The sequence below is a fragment of the Rhea pennata genome, chromosome 9 (assembly GCF_028389875.1).
Source record: "Rhea pennata isolate bPtePen1 chromosome 9, bPtePen1.pri, whole genome shotgun sequence".
NCBI classification, from domain to species: domain Eukaryota; kingdom Metazoa; phylum Chordata; class Aves; order Rheiformes; family Rheidae; genus Rhea; species Rhea pennata.
The window spans coordinates 5,507,226-5,532,037 of NC_084671.1; the positions used below are offsets into that span (position 1 = coordinate 5,507,226).

At 41.1% G+C, this 24,812-nt stretch overlaps 1 protein-coding gene across 6 annotated transcripts in view; it reads right to left on the reverse strand.

Annotated features, from left to right (window-relative positions):
* The window catches only part of MECOM (MDS1 and EVI1 complex locus), a 359,475-nt gene that overhangs the window by 166,126 nt on the left and 168,537 nt on the right, over positions 1 to 24,812 (reverse strand). The gene's annotated exons all lie outside the window — the stretch shown is intronic.

Sequence of the window (24,812 nt, forward strand, 5' to 3'; positions counted from 1 at the left end):
TAATGCCAGACTAAAAGCATCAGTAGATTTTTAGTAACCAGTGTATGCCCTGTGCAGCTGTTACCAAAAAACGGTTTTGCCACTCTCTGTCTCCCCTTATGCTGCTTTCTAATTTCTACAGATTCACATGACTTATTACACGGGTTTTGTGCATTATCAGTTTCAGTTTTTGGCCTCCCTACATTGGATTCCTAGAGTTTAAGGTTAGTAATTCTGACTTGATTGTTGCAGGATATATTGCATTTCTAAACACATATCCCTCTTTACATCTTTCACGTTTAATGAACACAAATCCAGGAACTTTTTTTTGTTACTTTGTTAATTGTGCAAATCTTATTTTACAAAAATGCAATGAAACATTTGAGTGCAAATTCCCTAAAAAAGTAAAATACATGAAAAAAAATCAGAAAGGCTTAAGCAAAATAATCCTTCTTACAATGTAGGATTTATATCTTTATATACTTTTTTTCTGTGGGTCTCCTCAGTTAGCATTTTTATGATCATTTGGCCTTAGCATCACTACGAAAAGTTCGCCATACAAAACCAGTCGCCCTGCCGCCGGGGGAAGCGGCCGCCCTGTGGCGGGGAGCCCGCAACAGGAGAGGAGGCAGCATGAGCCCCCTCGCTCCGGGCCCGGCCCCGATCTCACCTTCGTCTTATTGGCCCTCGCCCACCCGGGGGACCAGGAGCACGTGAAAGAGGAGACTGGTTCTGCCTTCTTGTTGCTCTTGTTGTTAAACAGCCACAACACTTGCATCGCATGTATGCGCGCTGTACCTGGTACAGGAGCGCTTCTGTGTTTCATCACCAGCTTCAGTCCTCGCCTGCTACTAAGCCCCTTTTAGTTGCCGGCGACAAAAATGTAAAGGTGAACACGTATGTATGTCCTGCACAGCAGAGTCTCGTGTCTGATCTGCTCTGAAAGAGCTTTTTCCCCCTCTTTTTTAGCCAATGTACTGTGAGCCATAAGGGACACTGAAGAGAACCTGCAACATTATACTAAATCTTTGCAACATTGCATTTCTTCTGGTTGCAGTAAGTTCAATGAGATTAGAAAATAAATCGGACTGTAGTACATGTTCACCATCAAAGAATGTAAAATGGCCTTACTGTACATCAGTAGTAAAAAAAATTTAATAAATTCTGCTGACCTAATTTTTTAATGTTCTCATAGTTGGCATTATATATGTATATGTACACAGGCACATTTTTCATACATTTAACCAGTAATAACTTTTATCACCACAATTTTGCTATTGATTGCTTCTTTAACAGCAAAATGCATCACAAACAGAAATGAATGAAGCTGTCGGGAAGAAAGTTCTCTAGTAGCTTTACTGTCAGTTCCCATCATAAATAACCATGACATCATATGAGTCTTATCTACGGGTTGCTGTTACTGATCAATGGCATCACTCTAGTAGTGTAAATAGCTTCTAATGTCCCATCTTCCACCTTCAAATAGGTTCTGATTATTTATGATAGCTGTTAGGTTACAAGTCTGAGCTGCGGTTTGGATTTATTTTCTACTTACAGCTGCTGTGGATTTCAAGTTAGATAGGATTATTTTTTAGTTAAGATGATGAAATGGGATAGAACTGTCACGCAGCCCAGAAAATCCTTCATCTCATTTACTCTCTGTAGCGATTTGACTGTGAATCCAAAGACCTTTGAGGCTTTTCATTAAATTATTCAAAATGCTAAAACAAAGACTCTTAGTTACTTTCGCTAGTTCAGTGTAGCCTAATAAATTTACAGTTAAAAGGAAAAGGAATCATGTTTTTCCTTGCTACTAAACTACGAAGGAGTTTCATTATATGCAGAACCATATAACATAGCCTTACACAATTGTCATAAAAATATACCCAGCCAACAGAAAAATCTACTTGTCAGTTTTTCCCATGGTGATCATGAAAAAACTAATGATGTTTTACTCACTCACTCAAACAAAAACTATTCACCCCCAGGCTAGTCGATATTTGGAAGGATGATCTAATCTCTATATTTCTTATGATAATGAAAGGCATGTCTGCCTGACTATGGAGCTCCAAATTGTTTTTTTTTTTTTTTTTTAATATCTATTGCATTCCTATACCCCCAAATGATTTCCATAATTGAGAACCATGGCACTGGACATACCAAATGACAGCACATTTGGAAACAAATGCACATAGATTTCCACTTACCACAACAAAATAGAGGAGTCAATGGCACGTTAACTAATTCATTATTTAAATTTCCGGAGTCAAGTTCCTCTCTTGCATTACATTTAGCAAGCGCACTAAGTTTAGGGGTATTCTAGAGGGAATGGGTTGTTTTTCCTAGCATCAACAATAATTAATAAATGGTTACTGTTCCAAAGCTCATTTGTCTAGAGGAAACACCCAAATGACACTGAGGGGAAAATCAATAGGGATAAAAATGCAGCAGTGATAAATATTCTGCTACTCTTATCCTTTGGTGACCTTCTGAGGGGTTTCAGGTTTAAAGACTCATCCCCCTGCAGTCTTTTATTCCTCTCTTTACCATAATTCATCAGTTAATATATAACTTCTAGCTGATTACAACTTATCTGTAAATGTCTTTTATGTGGTAGCAACATTCGAGTCTTTCAGTGGAACAAACCTGACACATTTTTTAATTTCCTTTAGAGCAATTTAAGTGTGAGTGATAAAAAAACCCATGACGGTATTTGCTGTGATAACTTGATAATGCAAAGATCTTTGGGTTTGGCCTGAAAGAATCCAAAACATGCTCCAATCTGTATATCTGGGTGACAAGCACTTATTTTTCAATCCAGTATTTCCTCCTTAAGATTGTTCTGTTTGGTGAAGAGCTGTTGTGCTTAAAACAGTGCACACCTCCTAGCACTGCCTTACCTCAGTTAAAGAGTAACCATGGCACCGGGGGTCACCTGGAAATTGAAAGTCTTAAAAACAAGCAAACAAAATCAGCGTTTTGCTTTAGGGCTTTAAAAGACATTTCAGTAATTACCAATAAAACCGATAGCATTTCTCCAGTTGCTACTATTGTTTGGACTTACAAAAGTATGCAACGATAGCATCACTTTCACGTGTTCCTCCTCCTACCCTCGGCAGAGGTTCCTTTTCTGCCCCCCCCCCCCCCCCCCGACATCTGGATGTTGTAATCTGTATTTCTTAGGTAAGCTCGGGACCTCGGGGGGGAGAAGGAGGGAATGTGGCTGCTGGGGGCTGACAATAGCCGTTCTGTCACTCCCCGGCATCGGGCGCCACCAGGAAGTGGGGACGAGTCCAGCCAGTCGATGCCAGGGGTGGATGATTTATTGCCTCGTGTCTTCGGTGGCAATTGGACCCCTTCCCGCTGTCACTCAGGCCTTGCAAAGATTCTGTCCTAAAGAAGAGGTTCCCCCCCGGTTTAAAGAGATTACAATGCTTGTCATAAAGTGTCTTTTAGCGGAGGGAAATGGGTATGAAAATGGGTAAAGAAAGGAAACAATCAGAAGAGGAGAGAAGATGGATGTTCTGTAACCTTTTCTCAGAGACCCATTTCTTCTACTTTTTCTCCTGTCTTTAGCAGGTTTTTGTTTTGGCTGATGACAACGCGTAATAGCCTGATAAATTGATTTTGTGAGTCCCCTTTCTCATCTCTTGAGAAGACACTAACTCGTTGGGACTTCAGAGGGCTCTCGGAGGCAGGAGACAACAATTAGTTTGTTGGGGATGTCAGAAAGTAGCTTCAAAGTTTTGCCAGGAAAAATCCTTTCTGACAGATCAGTGCTGACAACGTTGGCAGCTGCTAGGAAAAGTGCAGTTGGAAACTCCCTCTGAATGCGAGGAGCAGGGAAAGATTGCAGAATATTAACTCTGTACAGTGAGTGATTACGAGCGCTGGTGCTTTTCACCGGAGCACTTAAGTGAATGACTAAAGCTTCCTACCACAGGAAAGAAAAGGAAGAAACATTTAAAATCAAAACGCTACAACTACTACTCAGCTATCATTCAGTGAGAACAGTATTTTTTATCATTATCTTTTCCAAGCATTTTATTAGCAATCCTTAATAGACAGTCTTCAAAAATGCCGCAAAATCAAGGAAGCTCATCCTAGCAAGATTTGCTCCTCCAGAGCACACTGCTCCAAATGCTTTGTTCCTCTGGAAGTGGGTGGCTTGACATATTTTTAACAAAATATCATAGGAATATGATTTTTTGTTTTAACACTGAAACCTAAAAATGGTCAGTTTCTCTTTTTGTTGAAATCAGGAAAATCTTTCACAAAATTCTGGCAGTCATTACACACCTCAAACTGCTGCATTAAGGTATGTCTGTTAGACTAAATACTAAGAAAAAGAGCTCTGGTATATAAAGCATCTCTATTTTACAGTCTATCTTAATTTCCTTAACCTGCAAAGAAAAAAGCAGCTATTTCCTTAACGTAAAAACACTGGTCAGTCCAGGCTTGCTGAAAAGCCATTAGCATTTTGTTGATACAACACAGAACTGAAGAGAAGCTCTATTTCCCTGTAATCACAGGTTTTTGGAAGGAAGAGTTGACAGTGAAACCTGACAAGAGCTTTGCAAACTTCTAGAAAAAATTCTAAAGAAGATCCGTCTCTGTTAATTTTATAGATAAACATTATACAATACAGCCACGTTCCTGCAGAAGTGCATTGCACATGTTGATACGGATTCTGGCACAGTTATTGGTTTCTTTGTGTATATTATGAAGTGCAAAGATACACGTGCTATTTTACTATAGTAAATACTCGTTTTTGGAATTATGTGGAAGGTGCTTATTTGTAAATAGTAACCTCATACGCACACAGACTCTTCTGCTCCAGACTCTTCTGTGCTAGACTTACTTGAGGATCTCATAAAAGCAGAGAAAGATTTAACTTACACATGTCTGGAAAAGATAAACTCTCAACACCAATATTCCTGTGCAATAATGTGATAAATCAGTTAAAATTTATTTAGAAAACTTTACAAACCTTTTATCTGTATCATTCTATTAACTGATGTGCATATTTGACATAGGATGCTACCTACATGCATTATTGCTTCCTATGTTTATTTTCCTGATAAACTGCAGCTAGCTTGGAATAAATCATGTCACGTCACTACTGATTCTGCACAAAGAAATCTTTCACTGAACAGTGGGTATTTTAAAGGGAAAACGAGGGATAAAGAGTATTGATAAGGAAGTAAAACAGACCTTTTAAACTCGCGGAGAAAAGGAAACGTGCATTCAGTAGTTACAGCCAATTTCATGAGAGTATAAATTGCTTTGCCAAAAATCTTTTCAGATGCATTAATACTGCGGTAAAGCACTACAGTCATAATTGCACAGTCATTTTCTAGCTTTTAAAACCTCATCAATCCAAATAATACCACTTTTGAGTTATGTCCTTCTAGAAGAAGTCCATTAATATTACACAACAAATCTACAACAGATCCTGAACAAATCCCAGATTATTTTGTAGGAGATACAGATTTGGTATCTACAGTCTCCAACCAAACTTTGGGTCCAACAAACATTTCTGTCCATTAGCTGTTTTAAGTTGCTATTATGGGGTGGGGAGTAAGGAGAATCAGTGTATGTGGGGAAAAAATGCTATTTGAATGGAAGAGAAAATACGCTTTTCCTTCAAAGATGCACTAGAAGTCCATCAGGCTATTGATCAAATAGATAAAACGAGCACTTCAGTCCCTACCGTTGACAGAGTTCCACGGAGCAACATAACCTTCGCAGCACACCAGGAGACTCTTAAAATTCAAGCACTTCTCAAACTTAGCAGCACCCCTGAGAGCCACAAATTGAGAGAAATTAAATCTGTGCTCCTGCACCCCTCATTACCAGTAGAGCTGAAGTAGGTCAAATGCAAGTTAATCTCCTAAATTCCGCTTTTGTACATGGATGTTAAAGCAGTCATTACTTTTGCAGTGGCAAATATCTCCAGGCTAAAGTGCAGAACTTTAATAAACCATATCAGGCTAGTATTGAATATAATACCAGCTAAACACCTCCAATGTATTTCTTTACATTATACCATTGCCCACTGAAATGACCACCACATTTATCTCTACAACAAATACGACGAAAGAGTTTAAGCTGCACCTAAATGACAATTTTAATAAATACCTCATTCTTCTGGAATTATTAAATGTTCATGACTCTTAAAATGGCTTTGTTGTGATCTCAACTACCAAACAACTATTTAAAATGGAATACTGTGTTAAAGATATTGCAAAATTTGTCATCTCAGGAGAGAGGCAAACGCATTTTCAAGGAAACCGGACTGCCCCTGCAGAACGACGCAATAACCAATTGGACTTCACACCGCAACAGCGATGCCAGCAGGTGCCTAGTAACATTTAAACATTCCAGCCCTCACCTCGGCCTGCGCTATGCAAAGGTAGACCAGGTGTGTGATTACGAAGCGAACAGACTCCTGTGAGATCAAAACTGGACTCTTTACTGACCAAAACCCGCCGACGTTGTACTTTGATTCCTTCTGCTGCAGTGCTGCTTTTCTGTTGATTCCGATCACGTGCAGGAACATGAGAGGCTAGCCTTTCTCCCGGAAAAGTCAGCAGCAAAACTCCACTTCAGTTCGGAGCAGCAGCATCAGCCTGTGTAAATCCACTTCTACCCAGGGCATTTATTCTAAAGCAGCCGAGAGTTTACGGGTCATATACTTCTGTTGGGGCTCATGCATAACTCCCGCTGATGCCACAGGGACTTGCATGCATAGAAAGAGTATGTTATATTTCCCACAGTGGCCTCCCTTGTCCTTCTAATTCATTGGGGGTGATATTTCTATGGACAGTAATAATTTCATGAAAAGGAAAATATTCCAGTCCTAAACATAGCAGATTTATGCTAAAAATTTCACAGCGTCACATATTTTCAGGTCAAGGCTGTACCCTATGAGCTTGCCATTACACATTTTTTATTGCTCCTAATGTATCTTCAGTGTACACACAGTTCGTCAGAAATTTCAGCTAATGATCTTCATTTTTAGTGTCAACCTAAGTTCAGAAGCTATCAACAGATGGTATAGTATCTACAAATAGAATTATTACTGTGAAAACTTCTTTAATTTTTTTGAACGAAAGGAACAGGTCAGGGCTAACCCCCCCAAAAAAAACTGTAAAAGAGAATTTTTATATTACAATAAATACTGATGGCTTTCTGAAATATTTTTCTGAACTGTGTAATAGTATAAAACTGAAACACTGCTTGCTTACTTACAGAGAGCACATGCATAGGTAGTGGTAGATTTATTGCTACGATCATGTGTTAGACAGTTGTGTTGATTCTTCAATATCTTTAGAACCAAGTAATAATGACTATTTTTGGAGGCAATAAAATTTCACGTGTCTCTTGCATTAATTCGTTTCTCTCACTAGCTTCTTAACGCATTTGGAAACAATCAAGTTCTTATTTTAAGGAGCCTTAAGATAAGGTATCTGTGAGCTCTACACTTGGGGTAATTGATCACATTTGTTTCCTGCACGTCGGTTAGACTCCTCTCTCCCTTAAACTTGGCATGTTTCTCATTACCCTGTGCCTTGTTAGCCTAGTAGAAATGTTCTACTGTGGTGAGTGAAAACAGGACGATACTATTACAAACCACATCTAATCGGTGATGGCAGCCCTTCTTCTTCTCCGGGAACTTTAGAACCCTTAATGCTTTTCCGCAGAGCCCTCCTATGGACCAAGGTATGCGCTACTTTGCTGGTCAGGTTCAGGAGTGGTTCTGGGAATTTTTACCAAGTTGTTCTAATCCATAAGGAGGTTTCAAGCTCACGAAAAACAAATTAAGCATGTCACACTTGTTTTCTTTCCATGCCCTATGTTGCCTTAATAAAGCATTTTTAAATTTCAGAATGTAATGACATTTAAGTAAAATCAGCCTTATTATTTATACCACAAAAGAGCAATCATTAAACTTTCTCTTAAAAAAAAAAAGGAAAAAAATTAGGCTCTTTCATGGTCTGGCTTTATATCGGGTTTATATTGGCACCATTTGAGTGGGTCATACTCAGCTTGTGTAAAGGAAAGTCACGGTGCTACATCTACTTTTATCAGCAGAGAATTTGACCTGATTTATCCTGATGGAAGAACTCGTATTACATAATATTGTAAATGGACTGGTCCTGTCACATGAAAAATACATAGTGCAGTATTTTTAATTTCTTCTTTTCATTGCATTCCCCCTACCCTTTTCCTACCGACAGTCAGGAGAACAAAACTTGAGTATTTCCCAGAAAGACAGAGAAGCAACTTCCTCTAATTCCAAACTGAAACCCATGCTTGCACAGGAACCAGCACGGAGGATTTTAATCGGGCCTTGCTGCCTCTGAGAAATCACCCATGTACTGCACAAAACTGCTCCAGGAGTAGGCAGGCTTTAGGGGTATTTCACTTGACTTCAGTAGACTTGTTTCTTGTAATATCTCATTGAAAGACCCAGGGAGTTTTACATACAGAGAAAATATACCACAACAGCAGTTAAAACTATTGCAGCTGGCCAAATTAGGTTTTTGGAGGTAAAAATCTCTTGCCACTAGGAGAGCTGTAATACTTCCTCTAAGTGATGTAGAACATTTTCCTTATAGTCAAAAACTAATTTTGAAGGGAATATAAGCAGCATTGTCTTTAGCTTATTACAGTTAATATTCAAATTGCTTACCGCTGAAATATTTCAGCTTAGCAGAAAGCAAATACTTTATCAGGGAAACATTACACTCAGTGAGGGATCATTATGGGCATATTTGATAACAAAAACTAAAATTACTAAATGGGAAAGAAAGTTCTGTACTTGTACTGAGAAGAGACCTAGACAAATAACAAAACATTTCTGGCTATTTGTATTCTAAATTCCTCTCTTTTCTAAATATGCTTTTTATGCCGCATTTATACAGTCCACTGCAATCTACCTAATTTGTTCCCACACTCTTGCTTGGCTGTCTTTCCTCTCTGACCATCTAGAGAACTTCACACATTGTCAACCTATCATAGGTGAAAGCTTTTGAAGATCTACTACTTTTCTCCTAGCCTAATAAGGTCAGCGACCTTTCAAGCTCTACTATTTCCTTTTCTATCATTAGCCTGATACGTGCATCAGCTACCTCTCAATTTTCTTCATCTCTTCAATGCCTCACTTCTTCCTTTGGACATTGTCTAATTAGGAACTTAATTTCCTCTTCTCTGATGGAATTTTTGATAACAGAGAGATCCTATTCACCTTTGAGTCACATAACATTACTATGATTTCCTGCTCGGGAGTGTCTTCAGGTGTGTTAATTAATTTTCACAGTGGTAATTTTTGCCACAAAAACATAGTAGACTGACAGCTTATCAACCCTGTAGAAAATTCACTGCATGGAGAAAAGTACTTCCCAGCTTCAGTCAGGCTCACTTCAGACTGAGTGCAGACAAGTGGAAGCAGCCGAGTGTGAGGTTTCGATACCCTGTAGAGCCCCAGTTGCCATGAAATCCTCTCTGAACCTGCCTCTCTTGCTCCCAAGGAGCTTGATCCAAAGCTCAGTATTTTCAGGGAGAATCTTCGCTCTGCCTTCAGCAACCATTGGCTCAAATCCCAGTAAAACAGCGGACCAAACTGCTGTTTGCCCTGTCGCCACTTACGTACACTGTGACCCCACCGTGTGAGTTTGTAGAGCACAGGTACTTGGAGCAACTCCAGCTTCTCCACGGAAATGGCACTGGCTTTTGGGAGACCGGTCACATCGCCACTCCCCAAACCTCCTTCCCTCCAGCTACGGAAGGACAACTCCCACTGACCTGGTGGGAACAGACCCCGTTCTGTGCTCCCCCCTTTTCCTACACATAGGGCGGTGAGACAGTTCAATCACACTGAGGTAAAAGGGGCTGAGAAGGACCCAGAATTTGTTTTCAGGACTGGTATTTTAAAGGAAATTCAAATACAAGTTGCAAAATGTGTCTAATTTTTGCATGAGCAGATAGGTGTTTGGGGATGGGAAATACAATCTGTGGGGAAAAAATCATGTTAAAATTTAAGAACAAAATGCTGTTAAGATAAAGTTTCCCTTATATTTTGCTACCGTGTTAAGGAAATTTGTGACTTGCTCCATTTCCTTTACTCCTTTTACTACATTTTCTTTACTCCACTGGCTGCTCTGCAACAAGTAGTGCCTTTTGTCTCCAGTGAGGAGGTATATCAGGAGTACTCAGTCATTTTTAAAGGTACTGAGAGATTTCTTTTGGTAGGAACCACAGAGCTGCTATTTCATCTGTGTCTGTTCCTTTACTGTTTTGCACAGTAAGTGCCAGGGCTCAATTTCTATGTGCTGTAACTTCACTGAAATCGGTGGAGTTACAGCAGGAAGGTGTTTGGTGCCAATGATTTTTGGGCGAGCTTGCTTCCTGGTGCCTGCAGTGTCTATCTGCGAAATTCAACCTCGTCTCACCACTCCCCCGATGGAGGAGATGGGGGGACTTCTCTGCGGAAGCAAGGCTGGAAGTGACAGAGATGCAGAGCAGAGCAGCGCCTGCCTCGAAAGCCCCTGTCCTGAGCATCAGAAGAGCGTGGTGAGAGACAAGAGGCATCACCTAGCCCCTCCATCACCATCTCTTTTCTCAGGCTCTTGTGGCTGCTGGCAGTAGCCAAGTGTAAGCTAACCTATAAAAAGACCTGAAGTCGGAAGTCTGCTCTGCCTTGTGGCAGGCACCAGCTCTGAGACCACCAGATGCAATACTGGGGCCGAACGTTAACATGAGGTTTCCATTCCCCTTGAACCCCTCCTCTCTTGATCTTTCCCGAGCATTCCTCAGAGATAACTAGGGATAAGACCCGGAGTCTCCAGCAGAAAGCGTTGCCTCTCAGCGTTAATACTACCCTGCAAAACAGAGGCTTTCCTGCTGGGAGGAGAGGCGGTCTGTGGTTAAGGCGCTGCGGTGGGATGCCAGCAGTCTGCGTTCTGCTCCCTGCTCCACCGAGGATTTCCTCTGCCACTTTATCTCCAGGCAGCTCCCTGGGGCTGGGGAGGCCTCCTCACGCTCCCTGCACCCTCACGTCCTAGTGAAAAGCTGGGGAGAAACCACAACTGGCACATGTAGAGACTATTTGTCCGATAAATACTGTGTTTGCTTGTTTTTCATTAGTTGTTAGAAGGTGCTAGTTTATAAGCAAGAGGGGCTACTTGGATTTTTGAGCTGATCACCTCCAAATTTTTAAGGCAAGCCTCCACTGAACCCCTCCCCAGCAACACAACATTTGTTTCATTTTTGCGTTCTTGAAAAATGGCCACATTTTAATTTAAATTCTAAAAGTGATCTGTAAAGCTTCTTATTAATCTTTTGCCACGTTGCATTCCCCCAAAAGTGTCACACTGGAAACCACTTTCCTCTTGAGACTGAGCAGTGCATCTAGACACAGTGCATGCACATAGATGCCTGTGTTTGTGCATTTTCTCTTCCTTTCTTAAGCTCAGGTTTGAGATTTCAGTTATTCTGCAAACGAGACCCAAGAGACATATAATTAGACTCCCCTGGAGACTGACCCCTTACAGTGCCCACCTGTAGCCAAACCCAGATAGCATCCCAGTGCAATGAATTAGCACTCTAAGCTGATTAGAGCAGCTCTGCACAACTCTATTTTATTGACACAATGAAGAGAGGACAGAAAAGGGCCTGAAATGAGAAAATCATTTCCATGCTGACTGAATTAAAAGAACAAAAGAGCTCCTTGCAGTTGCAGCATTCAATTTGTCGGAAAAAAAGGAAGCCACTTAATGGATCACAATAGATCTGAGCAGACAGATGAAACTTAAAACTTCAGCATGAGTGCGATTACCAGCTAAACATATTCTAAATCATTTCCTCCATATGCATAATTTAGTTTGATTGTTTAGTTCTGTTTTGCAAAAACACTGTGCAAGATGTTATCTTCTAAGTGTCTTTGCCTTTCATTTTTCAGAATCACAGAACGTTGTTTCATTGTATGCTAATACAATTTGTTATAAATTGTACAAAACTAACGCTGGGTATGTTTTCCTTTCTTCTCTGGTTCAAGAAGTGAATTAATATTTCCAATATATGGAAACAAATAATACAAGATCATCTTATTCAAAAGTAGACCTAAACTGATTATAAATCACGTGCATTATTCTACTCTGCTTAGAAGAGAATGAACACACCGCGACTCATATTCTGGTAAAATATATTAGTTCGTGCCACTATAAACAGCCTTCTCATTAAATTTAAGTTTAAGCTAACAGTATTAAGACAAGAATACAGACTATTAAAGGGATTCCTGTGAATGAGATATATAATTATTTGCAGAACAGATATGCAATTTACTTTGACATTTTCAAATCAAAATCTACTTGCCTATATCATGGCATTTTTTTTATTTACTAGTAAAGAAATATATTTTTAAATAAATCTGTGAAATAAATTGAAAATATCAGCATTTTATGTTCCCTGTCCCCTAATTATGTAAAAGTTTGAATCTGATGCAGTCCTAATTCAAAATTGAAAATCAGTTGCATGTGTAAAAATATTCGTTTCCCAGAACAAATTTAGATTTTCTAAGTAATGAAGTATTAGAGCAAGAAAATACTAAGCACAGTCCTGCAAGCTTGTAGGCATGTAAATAACATCACATCACTGCAGATTCTTTGCAAGTTAAATATTTAATATTTTGCAGAACTGCACCCTTATTTTTCTACTCAGAATTAAAAAGCTTATTCATTGGTACAAATCAAATATATGGTGCAGATCCAGAATTCAAAACAAAACTCATTCTCTTAGCCTCACGATTAATTCAGAGCATATGAACTCTGATAATTTGCATCTACTTGTCCTGATATGTACTTTTAGTCCCTGAGCATGTTTAAACCCGTTAATTTGATACCCTTTTTGCCATTTGGTTTTTAATTTTACCAGCTCATTTATTCAGTTAAAACCTGTGCCTATTCTGAAATAAAAACCAAAAAGAGTAAAAAAAAAAACACTAAAGGAATTCTAGTCTCTTGTATAAACCCTGTTTTGAAGCTGATATATTTCTAAGAAGAAAGCTAAGATGAGTACTGGTAGGATTCACTTCTGTGAGCTGTTATTACTGATTTGACTAAGCATTTCACAGGGGTAAATACCCAAATCATTCAGGGAATGATTGACACGGTCTGACATGTGGTTAACAGCCCTACCGTGAACGCTTGAGACATACTTTGGTTTTAGAAATTTTACAGATGCCAATGTAACCTTCAAATATTTTAGATGATAATTTTACCCACTCTCCAAAAAAAGTTTTAGGGCCATGTCTGAATCATTCAAGGGATTACAGCCAAGAAAGGTTACTGTAACCACTTCTTTCTTTTTTTCTTTTCCTCAATTGATTGAGCTAAGAGTTTTCTACATTAAAAAAAAAAAAAAAAAGGTATAAAGCTTTGGGATATTTTAGCAAAATCAACGTAGTGTAACTTTGCTGACAGCCTGTCACATTTCACTGACTGTCTGTCTGGGCTCCTGCGATAACATCTGCATTCACTCAGGGCGAGCGCTTACCCTAAGACAAAAAAGTAGGTCCTGCCACATAATGTTCCATCATTCTGGCAGTCCTGACATGTCATCTGAATTTTTTGAATCACTAAACACTTTTGGGACTCTGGTCCTTATTATCTTTCTTTAGTTTCTATACTCACTCTGCAATGCTGAAAAATGTAAAATGTGCAAACAAGGTAGTGGACGGCCCGGGCTTTTTGTCGTCTAATCCTCAGGCCCTCATTCATGCTCACTGTTAATCTCTTAAGACATTATAAAACTGTTAGACAAAGAAATGTGAATACCTCTGCTTCTCAGCAGAATGGGAGGAAACCAAGGAAAATCTGGATCATGCTAAGCTTTTCTTTTCACCACAAAAATGGTAACTTAAACCTGTTGCATCAAATTATTTATAAATCCCAACACTAAGGCTTTTTTTCCCCCCTCCTATGGAACAAACTTGGCAATATCGCGGGGGGGGGGGGGAACTACTGCCGAATTTTCAAAACACATCACATATGTCTATCATGCATAAAAAAAACCAACACGAAGCGCACCAGAATACTGGCAAATTAGTTTTTAATCCCTCTGCTGTTTACCATCCGGCCCGGGTGCGGTAACAGCGCTGTCCGCAGCACCGAGATGCGCGTTAGGGAACGTCTTCGACACCCGAGGCCCGGGGGCCCGCTCACGGACAGCTTTGCCGGGGCGGCAGAGCCCCGGGCCCCGAGCACGTCCGCTGCCGCGCCGAGCTCGGCCTGCCTAAGGGGCCTGGCCGGACGGGCCCGGGGCCCCGTTTCGCATTAATCCAGCTCTGCTTGGAGCCGTCGGCTGTTTCAGGTCATCACTTCACTCCTCCTGACTGCCTCCGCCGAGGGGAGCATTAGCATGGGGACAATAGCGAGTCAAGCACCTATTCTAAACCTATTCAAACATACCGCTCAAACCCATTAAAAATCACCCAGAAATGATACTGTTGCAATCAGCTAAATTTTATTCTGGAATGCTAGGGCTGAAAACCAGAATTCATCTTCTCCTTGTGCAAGAAAAGTGCGTTGTTGCAACGGGTGCTGAGAGCAGCCGGTGAAGTTCTGGAAGTGTTCAAGCCGCACAGAAGTACTGGAATGTAAATGCCAAAGTCAAACACACTAAGCTGAATCACACCACAAGGATTTCTTTACACACAAAACAGCTTCTGTTAAAATAGTAATTTACAATTAATTTAAAAATAGTGTAGAAACCAGGGCATTACTGTTTCTGCCTGAAACATGTTTTATTTAGCATAGCTTGCCTCAGCGGGAGGGGACAGATTAACTTGGAGGACAGCCTGCAGGGAGAGGCGCCGGGGTGTTGCCTTTTTCATAGCAATGCCAGCCATCAGATTTGGGAAATGCTTTGAGAAAACCCTTTCTGAAAGTAAGCGGAGGGGCTCAGCGCTGGTAGGATCGAGCGGCAGCGCTTCCAGCAGGGGAAAGGACAGGCAGGTCGGTACGAGCCAGCCCACAGCTCCCGAGGGAAAGGCGAAGCACAAAGCCAGGGTGCTCTGCAGAAGGAAATTAAAATGCATGCAGGTAGTAAGAGGCAACAGAGCCTGGTTAACAGGGACCGAGTACAAGACCAGTGCTGAAGGCAAAGATGACCATCTCAGCAGTGAGCAGCTGGAAAAGCAAGTGAGGAAGATGAGGCCAGATAAGCTACACATGGTAATGCTGAAGCTATCCCATACGCAAACTTCCATTTCGCCACCCTGGACACGTCTACGTTTTTGCACAAAATCAGCGTTACAGCCATGTTTTTCAAACTCCCGCTGCGATCCACCTGCTCCAAACCACAGAAATACTGTGACCACAAATCTCGGAGAAACCACGGATCTCCAGAACAGGCAGTTCAGCGAGGCGGATCGGTACGGCTGGGTCACGGGGAACCTGCCGGCAGACCTCACCGAGCCGCGCAGCAGCGCTACGGGCAGCAAACGTATCGCGAGGGAACCGTCCACAGGCCCGAGCGGAAAGTCCAGCGGGCAAAAGTGCCCAAAGTTAACTTCGAATGAAATATGCATGCGCTAGTAGCTGTCCTTTTAGAGGGCCCATTTACCGCGTGAGGCCATTTCAAGAAGATACCAGAGTAACGAGTGCCGCTCACGGAAAGACCGAACGGCTCCGCAAAGACCTCACGTAACATGTGAAAACTCACAGAAAGGCAAAGAAAGAGCGTTTTGTGCGTGTTGCCAGCACACTTCATCAAGTTAAGACTAAGAACAACACTTTGGGAAACCCACTATACACCAGAGCCCCTTTACGCTGCAGGCTTCCCCTGCGGAAACGTTACGCCTTTGGTGGGATCTCTTACATCTGCCCTTGCTAAAGGCTATGACTGCACTTTAAAGGAAGGCCTACTTAATAGTCGTATTTTTTTCCAAATTAATGCTTATTGTATGCACCAAATTTAATGCGATCACATAAAATTGGGCTAGATTATGACAACCTGTGTCTTCACTCCTGCATGCCACCTACTGTTGAGCTAGGAAACATTACAGCTGTCACGTCAATAAAACGCCATATTAATATTCTCCGTGGTGGAAATACCCCATTATCCGATTTTTTTTTCCTCTTTTTTACTTCCGAACGCGTACGTTTTGGAGCGCTAACACGGCCCGTTCAGCAGGCCTTAACAAGCAGCAGAATGTTTTCGAGTGTAGCAATATCTGTATTAGATCGATCGCCCAGATTTCGGCAGCAGTGTTAAAGCGTGTGGCGGCTAAACGATGAAGGTCAGCGCTGCATCCTTGGACGTGCACGTGCCCGTTTGCGTTAACAAACATTTCACCAAGTCCTGCCTCCCTAAACCGCTGCTTCACGTCGCCTGCAGTTTTCACCTCTGACCCAAGAAACTAGTCCTAGGCTTCCTGAACTTTATTGCCTGTTAATAGACTGCTGGCTCTCTTTTCAGCAGTCACAGAAACGGTAGAGAGACGTTTAATTGAAAAGACGGACAAAGTTAGGGTCTGAAAGGCAAAGTCAGCATGGTAAAAAAAAAAAAAAAATCCAGAAATAATATATTTGAGGAGCTTCAGATATTCTTTGCAAGTTGGTGCCGTTTTCCACAAATAAGAAAGACATCACTGATTTAATTATCTTCCCAGGGAACAACAGTATAATACGCTGAATGGTGCTAAATGATTGATCTGGTAATTCATCTTCTGCTAACAACTATCTACGCATTTTGTTTCTCTCCAGTCCTCAGCCTGATGGCATTAGCAACAATGTCACGGAGCAGTCCTGGGCTTTCCTAAAACACCCACAGATGCTCTTTCCTGCCAGTATTTAGGGACACATGGTTATAGTTTTGTCCGTATTTCTTTGTCATAGATTACTTTTAACTACATCTGTTCAATTAAAATAAAAAGACACAGCTAAAGGCCACTGGCTTTATATCAAAAGTAGCCTTCTAATGAAATAGGGAGATTTAATTTTGTAAGTAAGTGTTCTGATGAGTGAGAGATACCTTTCTGTTTTTTCAGAAGTTCTCTGGTTTGTGAATAGTTAGGAAAGGACATTATTACAGCATAAGGATATTATTGTACATGGAAAGGCATTATTAAAAATGATTTATTGTTCTGTGTTAGGAAACTTATAGGAAAAGTCTAATAATATATTAAACTTGTTTATTATGGACTTCACATAATTTTTGAATAATGCAGCTTTTTCTTTTGACAAGAGCAATAAACTCTGCTGGTATAGACATACGTTGATTATCCCAAGTCAACTGTGTTGCTTAAAGAAACATGCCCAAACAATCAGCTTTTGACAGCTGCATCTCTAGTTATTTACAATAGCCATCACAGTAATAACTCACCATTTCTATATTAATAAGGCAGTGAAATTTATTATGATGGTATTGAAAAGTTATTAAGTACTGCATCCCAAGTGACAAAGTACCACAGCACTGTCACTATCCAAAAGCAGTTGCCCATCCATCACAAAGCTTTCCAGATGGTCCTGCATCTTTATCGCTCCCAGGTTGGTGACATCACCTGTTCACCCACTCAAAATTGATGATGAAAGCAAACAGATCTATCTTACTTGCATTTACCAAATCAATTTAATTTTACAGGCCATGGCTTAGTGACATATTGACTGTTTTCCTTAATGGCATCTACTGTACTTAATGCAAAGAACTCATCTTTGAATCCTGGCTTGCATAATGTGTCATTCCATAATAAATTTTTTTCACATATTTATTTAATGGGAAGAATTATGATTGTTTGTCAGTTCTATTAGATGTAATTATTATTCTCTTCAGTTCTGTCTTTTTATTTTTCCTTCTGTTGTTATCTGCCTTAATAGCCAAGTTCAGTTTACATGCTTTGTCTTTTAAAGGAACATCTGACATCTTACAGAGATTTTTCTTTGTATTTTGATAATCTCACAGATCTCCAATTCTAGCTTCTCCTTCAGTTTATTTATTAGGCACAGTGCTACTGGATTCAAGTAAAATTTGCCTGGGTCACATGTGAGTAATTAAGAAACACCTTATTTTGAATGGGAATACTAATTTCTGAAATGTCCTCCCAGCTCTGCTTTGAGGCAGGTACCAGGGTGCCATTCTCCCCGCTCTCGCTGCAGGAACGGGGCTCCTGCCTCATGACCCTTATGGTTTCCCTCCACTTTCCCCATGCATTAACTCTCTGGCTGATCAAATTCAAACCTTGGCTGCTCTGCGGAAACGTCTCTACCTTCTAGAGACTCACAGAAAGGCGTCGCTGGCTTTAGGGATCCGAAAGACAGTGCCGTGAAATGGGTGGTTTCCTGCCCCCAAGGTGAAGGACACAGCAGAGCACCCACGGGCCCAGCAGCAGCAGGAGGTTTCACGATAAATAGTGCCAGATTTAACCGAGGCACAGGCGTTGCCTTGCCACTTTGTTTTTGTGAGACTTCAAAACTCACCACGGGGCCATGCCAGAACCCGCTTGACTGGACCTCAGCGCAGGCCCTGAACGGCAGCTCTGCTGGCCCCGCGAGCACCGAGTTTTGCGGGGTTTGCAGAGTTTTCCCGCTTCCGTTCCGGTTAGCTAGAAAGCCATCTCAGCAGGCGACGATCACCTTGTCCACGGGACTGACGGAAATCAGGGGCTCCTGTCCCACTGACCTCAGAGCATGAGACTTTGCTCGATAACGTTGTTCAAAGCACTAATAAGGAGAACTGAAGAACTGAAGTAAGGAACAGTGGAGAAAGATGACAGCAGACTACTCCGTGGAGGGATTAACGATTCCCTTTTGCGTCAAATATATTTCATTAGAAGTAAACCATGAGTCCACCTGCTTGTAGCATGCTATTTGAGGACCTGATGTTTCCTCATCTGTAACTATAAACCGTATGTCCTCTGGGCAGGGAGAAAGCAGGCATCAACAGCCGTATAACTGGTTGGTGCGTATAACCGGCATCACCTCGTAGGCTCATGTTCTGCCCGCCTAGCTTATGGACTCCTACAGCTGCTGCAGTGTCTCCCTTCGTCACAACCTCAGCACAGACATAGACACAAAGAAAAGAAGAATTCAGACTGGCAGCATTAGCAGCCCTGTAAGTAATGTCTTCTTCGTAAGCAACTTTGCAGGGGCTGTCATAAGCCCCCTCACACATACTCACCCCAGGCAAGATATATGGTATGAACTCCATCCTATGTCGCACTGAACACTATGTCCCTAACACAGAGCTTAACACAGCAGCTAAGCACATGCTTAACTCAAACACCTGGGTAATCCTTTTGATGATAAGCCCATGCTTAAGTGCTTTATTGGACCTCAGCCAGAGTGCTCTATGCCTTGCAAAGCTGAGCTCCAAATGGGATAAACCATCACCTAAGTATTGAAGAAAAGGTAAGGATGTCACCCCCACCTGTAGCTGCCAGAAACAGATGGTCTGTTGAGGGGGGGAATACGTTATCTGCAAATAGGTTGGTCTTGTATCGATCACAAGGGCATCCATCCCCCCATCACAAAACGAATGTATTGCTTTTATTTTCAAATAGCAGGAGCATTCACATTCTTGCTCCTGCTTCTGCTTCAATGATAATTTTGCAAAGGTTCCTGAAATCCTTATGCTGCTGAAATCCGTATGCAAGGACAAAATATAGGCAAGGATTCTGCATTACACTTCGCCACTTTCCAGCCATCTGGTCTAGAGAGGAGTTGCTTTACATGTTAAAGCCCTTAAAGACCATTCAAAGAAAAGTCAAGACGTGGTCTGTTAGTTAGTGTCATGATCATAAAAAGTGTCAGACAGCAGCAGAAATTTAAGTTTTCTTTTTGACAATGAGACTTACTCATTATCCTGAAGGAAAACAATCCGAAGCAGTGAACTCTTGGTTCCTTTCATTTTTCCCTCTTGCAACAGACATAATCTACTGCTCTATCGCAGTGTGACTTCACCAGCTACGAGGATGTTATTTCACTATTTGTGTCTACAAGAGATGGAAGCTGCACTGACACTACGAGCTAAATTCATATGCACCTTAGAAAAGGAATTTCATTTTAGGAAGGAAATACATTCACCACTGATGTTGCATGTAATCCCATGACCTAGAAGTGACCGTATCTACATCTCAGTGTTATTCCATTCTGTACAACTATACCATGTTCAACTTTGCAGAAGAAACCCCTGTCCACCAGTCTGGTTTACATGAAAGCCTCCTCTAGAGGCTGAGCTTAAAGTGTGTTAGCCCCCTTCACATAACCATGTGTCCTCAGCACTGGTGGTGTTTATTAGGAATAGCTTAACACGAGTTCTAAGATGTGCGGAATCTATGCCAGTTATTTAGAAGATGCTTCACTTTAATTTTGTTTTTAAAGAAAGAGATGCTGCTTTCAACATTTTGGCATAGATTTTCCAAAGGAAGACCCAAAAATGGAGGCTTGCATAGATATATAGAGAGGAATCAACCAGTAACTCCCACCAATCACAGCTGAAGTCTTCAGATGCTGGGAATGACAGTAAAATCTACCTATCAGCTTAGGCACTATAACATGGATTTGAAGACGTTTACTTTATATTCCAGTTCTAGACACTTTGGTAACTTACTGTTTATTTTTCATAAAGATAGGTGGTACTTCTGGCAATCAAAACCTCCAAGTACACCTAAATTTAAATTTAAAAAATGCCAAAGGAAAGCCAAACAGTACAGAATGGAAACTTAAAATTACAAATATTCCAGTCCTTCCCTATCAATGGGAAGCCCTTGCTCCAGAACAGTGCTTAAGAAGCTATCCAGCTTTCTCCAAAGGGCCACTTCAAAAATGTTAGGGGGACAAAAAACCAAATAGCCTCCTAACTTCCATTTAAAAGTTAAAAGGAGTTTCATGCATCAGTTCAAGTAGACATTACCCAATCTGCGATGTTTCTTGGCCTCAGTGCTGTGAAAGGAAAGTATACTCTGCTTTATAGTCAGATTATACGTTATTTTATAAAGAGCTAAAATAGTTTTTACTTCTATTACAAATTTGATTTATTCAAGTTTATTGCTCCTGTTTCTACTATCCTAGTAAAGAAATCAAATAAACCTTTGGATAAAAAGCTCTGCAGAAAAATTCTGCCTAGGAATGTGACTTTGAGATTGCTGTAACAGTAAAAGACCTGAATCTGAATATTCGACCTACTCTGGAAGACCCTGGTGGTAGATAGGTGCATTTGCTTCAGTGACCTATTTAAAGGCCTTCCTTGAAATACTCTCCAAGTTGTTTTTCATAGCAGGGCATGAACTATGATGAAATCACTAAATTCACGTTCTCTTGCTTTTGTTTAAAAAATTACTGCCATCCCCTTAAAAGCTTGTTTTCTTTGTTGATTAAGAAGCAGTCAATTTTCCCTTTTCAAACAATCTCCGAGCAACAGCCACCCGGCCCCCTCCGATATTCGGGCTGCCGGCAAATACTAAAACCTCAGTGACAAACTGCAAAAAAGCTCGACCTTTCCCCCTGTCCGGCGACCCCGAGTTCGATTTGTACTTTAGCTAACCAATACCTGATTAGATAATGCTCAGTGCTAGACCCACAAAATGAGATAAAATTCAAATTTATGGCTTTTCATTTAAACTGGTCTACAGCACTCCAATCATGACCCAAGCACAACTACATCACAACAAATTTTCTTTGTTCCCCAGCGCATTTTATAGCCGAAGTAAATGCGTGGACACAACGGACGTTGTTTTCTCAGACTTGCTCTGGCGAACCCCTGCCTCAGTGCCACGGGGAGTTTTGCTCCCTGGGCGAGTTTATGAACAGGCTCCATGAAATTCCTAAGTCTAATTCCTAGGTATGGGCAGTGGCAATTTTTTCTGCATCAATCACAAAATTTAAGAGTAGCAATTCCTCCAGCTCCCTCCTTTTCTCCCAACCACTACAGGCTCATCCTTGTATCAACAGAGATGGACTCAAGTCACAAAAATTGAAAGTTAGAAGTATCTCCAACTTGGAAATGCCCAACACTGGGGCAATCTTTTTGTGTGGGGCTTTAACACGTAGCCTGTTTTAAAAATGCCCTTTCAAAAAATGTAGCTATGGTCCAAATTTGGGTTTAGTTAGATCTTTCCTACAAAGCCTGTGTAGGGTTCTGGATTTCTAGTTCTAATATCCTAGGTGACTTAGTAATAATATATAATTGCTAAAAAGGAGCAAATCTTCCTTTATAAAAATATTTTGATATGGTTATATCAATCTTTTTTGTTAAAAAGATATCCTTCTGTACAGCATCTGTGAAGCTCAAATATCATTGCATATTCAGAGGTTTCATCTTAAGCTCAGAAAAATGCAGATAAAATTGAAAGACTGATTTCCCAATAGCTTGATCATCCTTCTTGTAGGGCAGTCTATTCAGGAGAATTAAATGAGCCCACGAACACTGCTGCAAACCCGCTGTGTGTTTTTCTGAGCGGTGCACTTGGGAGGTGAAGCAAAGAGTACGGCGGGTGCAGTGAGATGCGGTTTTGGCCCGTGGAACCAGCGAGCACTTCAACCGCTTTCCGGGCCCCTGTCGCTGAGCTCTTTGGGCTCTCCAGCAGTGCTAGCAGGGCAGGCAGCCACCGTCTGCTACGGTGAAAGTCTGTGATCCATCGTCCCTTTGAAGTCACCACAGTTTACCTCTATACCACCAGGAACCATCCTAGGATTTATGTATAATTGAACAGAAAAGAGTATCACGACAACAGCTAGGTCAGGGCAGTCCACAAGATAAGCAACTTCAGTATAATTGTAAAGAGATTTTAAACCCCCGCACACTATGAAATGACTGAAATCCACAGTTAGTACCATACAGGATCTTCGGCTCCATCCTTTCTCCACTGAAAGCAGTGACAAAATTTCACTCTGGTATCAGCAAATTGAACCCACCATGCCTGTTTACTAACCAACATTCTTGCACCTGGCAGGAGACATGCCCAGTTTCACAACGGTGACCATTTAGGCAGAAAAAATTACACCAGGAAAGTGTATTTTGTAAAGATTGTATTAAAGCATCACTAAATGATAGCTTTCTCCTCACTATCCCACACTTTGAGCCCATACCTGAGCCCAAATGCTGTTAACAGGGGTTTTTCCTCCCTTTTTAAATACCAAGTCACAGGTCCAAGGAAAATGCAGTTTCCAGACCAGCATGATCATCAACGGTGGGACTGGGATAGGCACTGGCGAGGTCTTTTTGAACATAACTAGATCCTCCACATCTGTCCCTTAGATTTAATCTTCAGTACTTGCGATTTTGCTCATTGTGTAAACTGTGGTAACTAGTATTTGTCTCCCTTCAATTACAGTCAAGGTAGTTAAATCATTTTGGGGGGAAATATTCTGTTTCAAGCTTCCTTGAGCATTGTGGAGTACTTCTAGATGAGTGGCCAAATTGCAGATGCAGTTGGCTGCTGATTTTGTGTGATTTTCCTCCAACATTTTCCAGTAGCTTCTCCCCAGCTGCCCCAAATACATCATGCTGTTCAAATGGCATGAGTCCTACAGCTTGAGAGTGATTCGGTGTGACATTTGAGCTTCCTTCAGTATCCAGATATGCTTTTCTTGTTTGAATTTAGTAGCTTCCAATCCTAAATATTTGAACCCTAAAATCCAGTTTCTACTATTACAGTACAGTATCAATATCTATGGATGGGAAAATGAAGGTGTGTTTCTCTTGATTTCAGCAGTGCTATACTGCCTGAGGATCCATCCTAAAATGCACTAATTTTGAAATGTGTTAAACCTGCATTTGCGGTAGCGTCTCAGCAGTTTTACTTAAATTTCTGTTATTGATATCTGAGATTAATTGTGGTGTGGCTAAAAGTCAGCTTTTATGGTTTCCTGGTGCCTTGTTCAAAGAATAAAGATTTCTCACTAGCAATTATATTGCATCAGGGTCTGTTAACTTTATAGAGTTCTGCCAAGTCTATAATTTCTCTTGACACTATTCTGTCATATTGTCACAGGTCTCACAAGTGTTTAAACAACTGGACGGAAAGTTTGGAATGAACTCACTGAGTATTCATTGATAGCTAAAAGCAAACCAAACATTTATTATCCACCCTATCTTTGAGGCTCTGCTCCACAGTGAAACTCCATTTTTCCTGGGAAGATGAAACTCCCAGCTATCCAAAGGTCAGTTGTGCCCCTGGAGAGTCATGCAAACTTCTCCTCTTATCAGGAACCTTGTTATTCAAAGGAAAAGTACAGATGGAAAACCAAGATTGTACTCTATTTCTACCACACATTGTTAAAACTATGAATAAAACTATGAAGGAATGTTTTTATGTCACATTATACCAACACTAAGGAAAAAATCTATGATCTTCTTCAGCTTAAAAGCCACTTATGTGCCACAGAGACCTAAGGATTCAGGTGAGGGGTTCAACTAATGTACTATTAGATGACTGACAACATGTATCGCTTAGAGCTCAGTGCATTCGGACACCATGAGACACTGAGGACATTGTTTAGTACCAGATACAAGAGAAAATCTCTTTCCCATGACCCCAAAAGAGAAAATTCAGCGGGGACACACCTTGTAAACACAGGGCAAGGAGCACTAATATAACCTTTGTCCCTGGAGAGCAAGACTGCAAAGTGTGAGCACTGCCAACTGCTCCAAAAGGAGAATGGGCACCACGGCAATTCATCTGGCTGTGGACTTGCAACCTGTCCATCTTCACAGGACTGTCCAAGCGAGGAGCACACATTGCCCCCAGAAGGCAGGGAAAGTGAGATGTAGCCATGGTACTCAAAAAAGCAGGCCTTGAACTCCTTCACAAAAAACATTTCTCAGAGCATCTG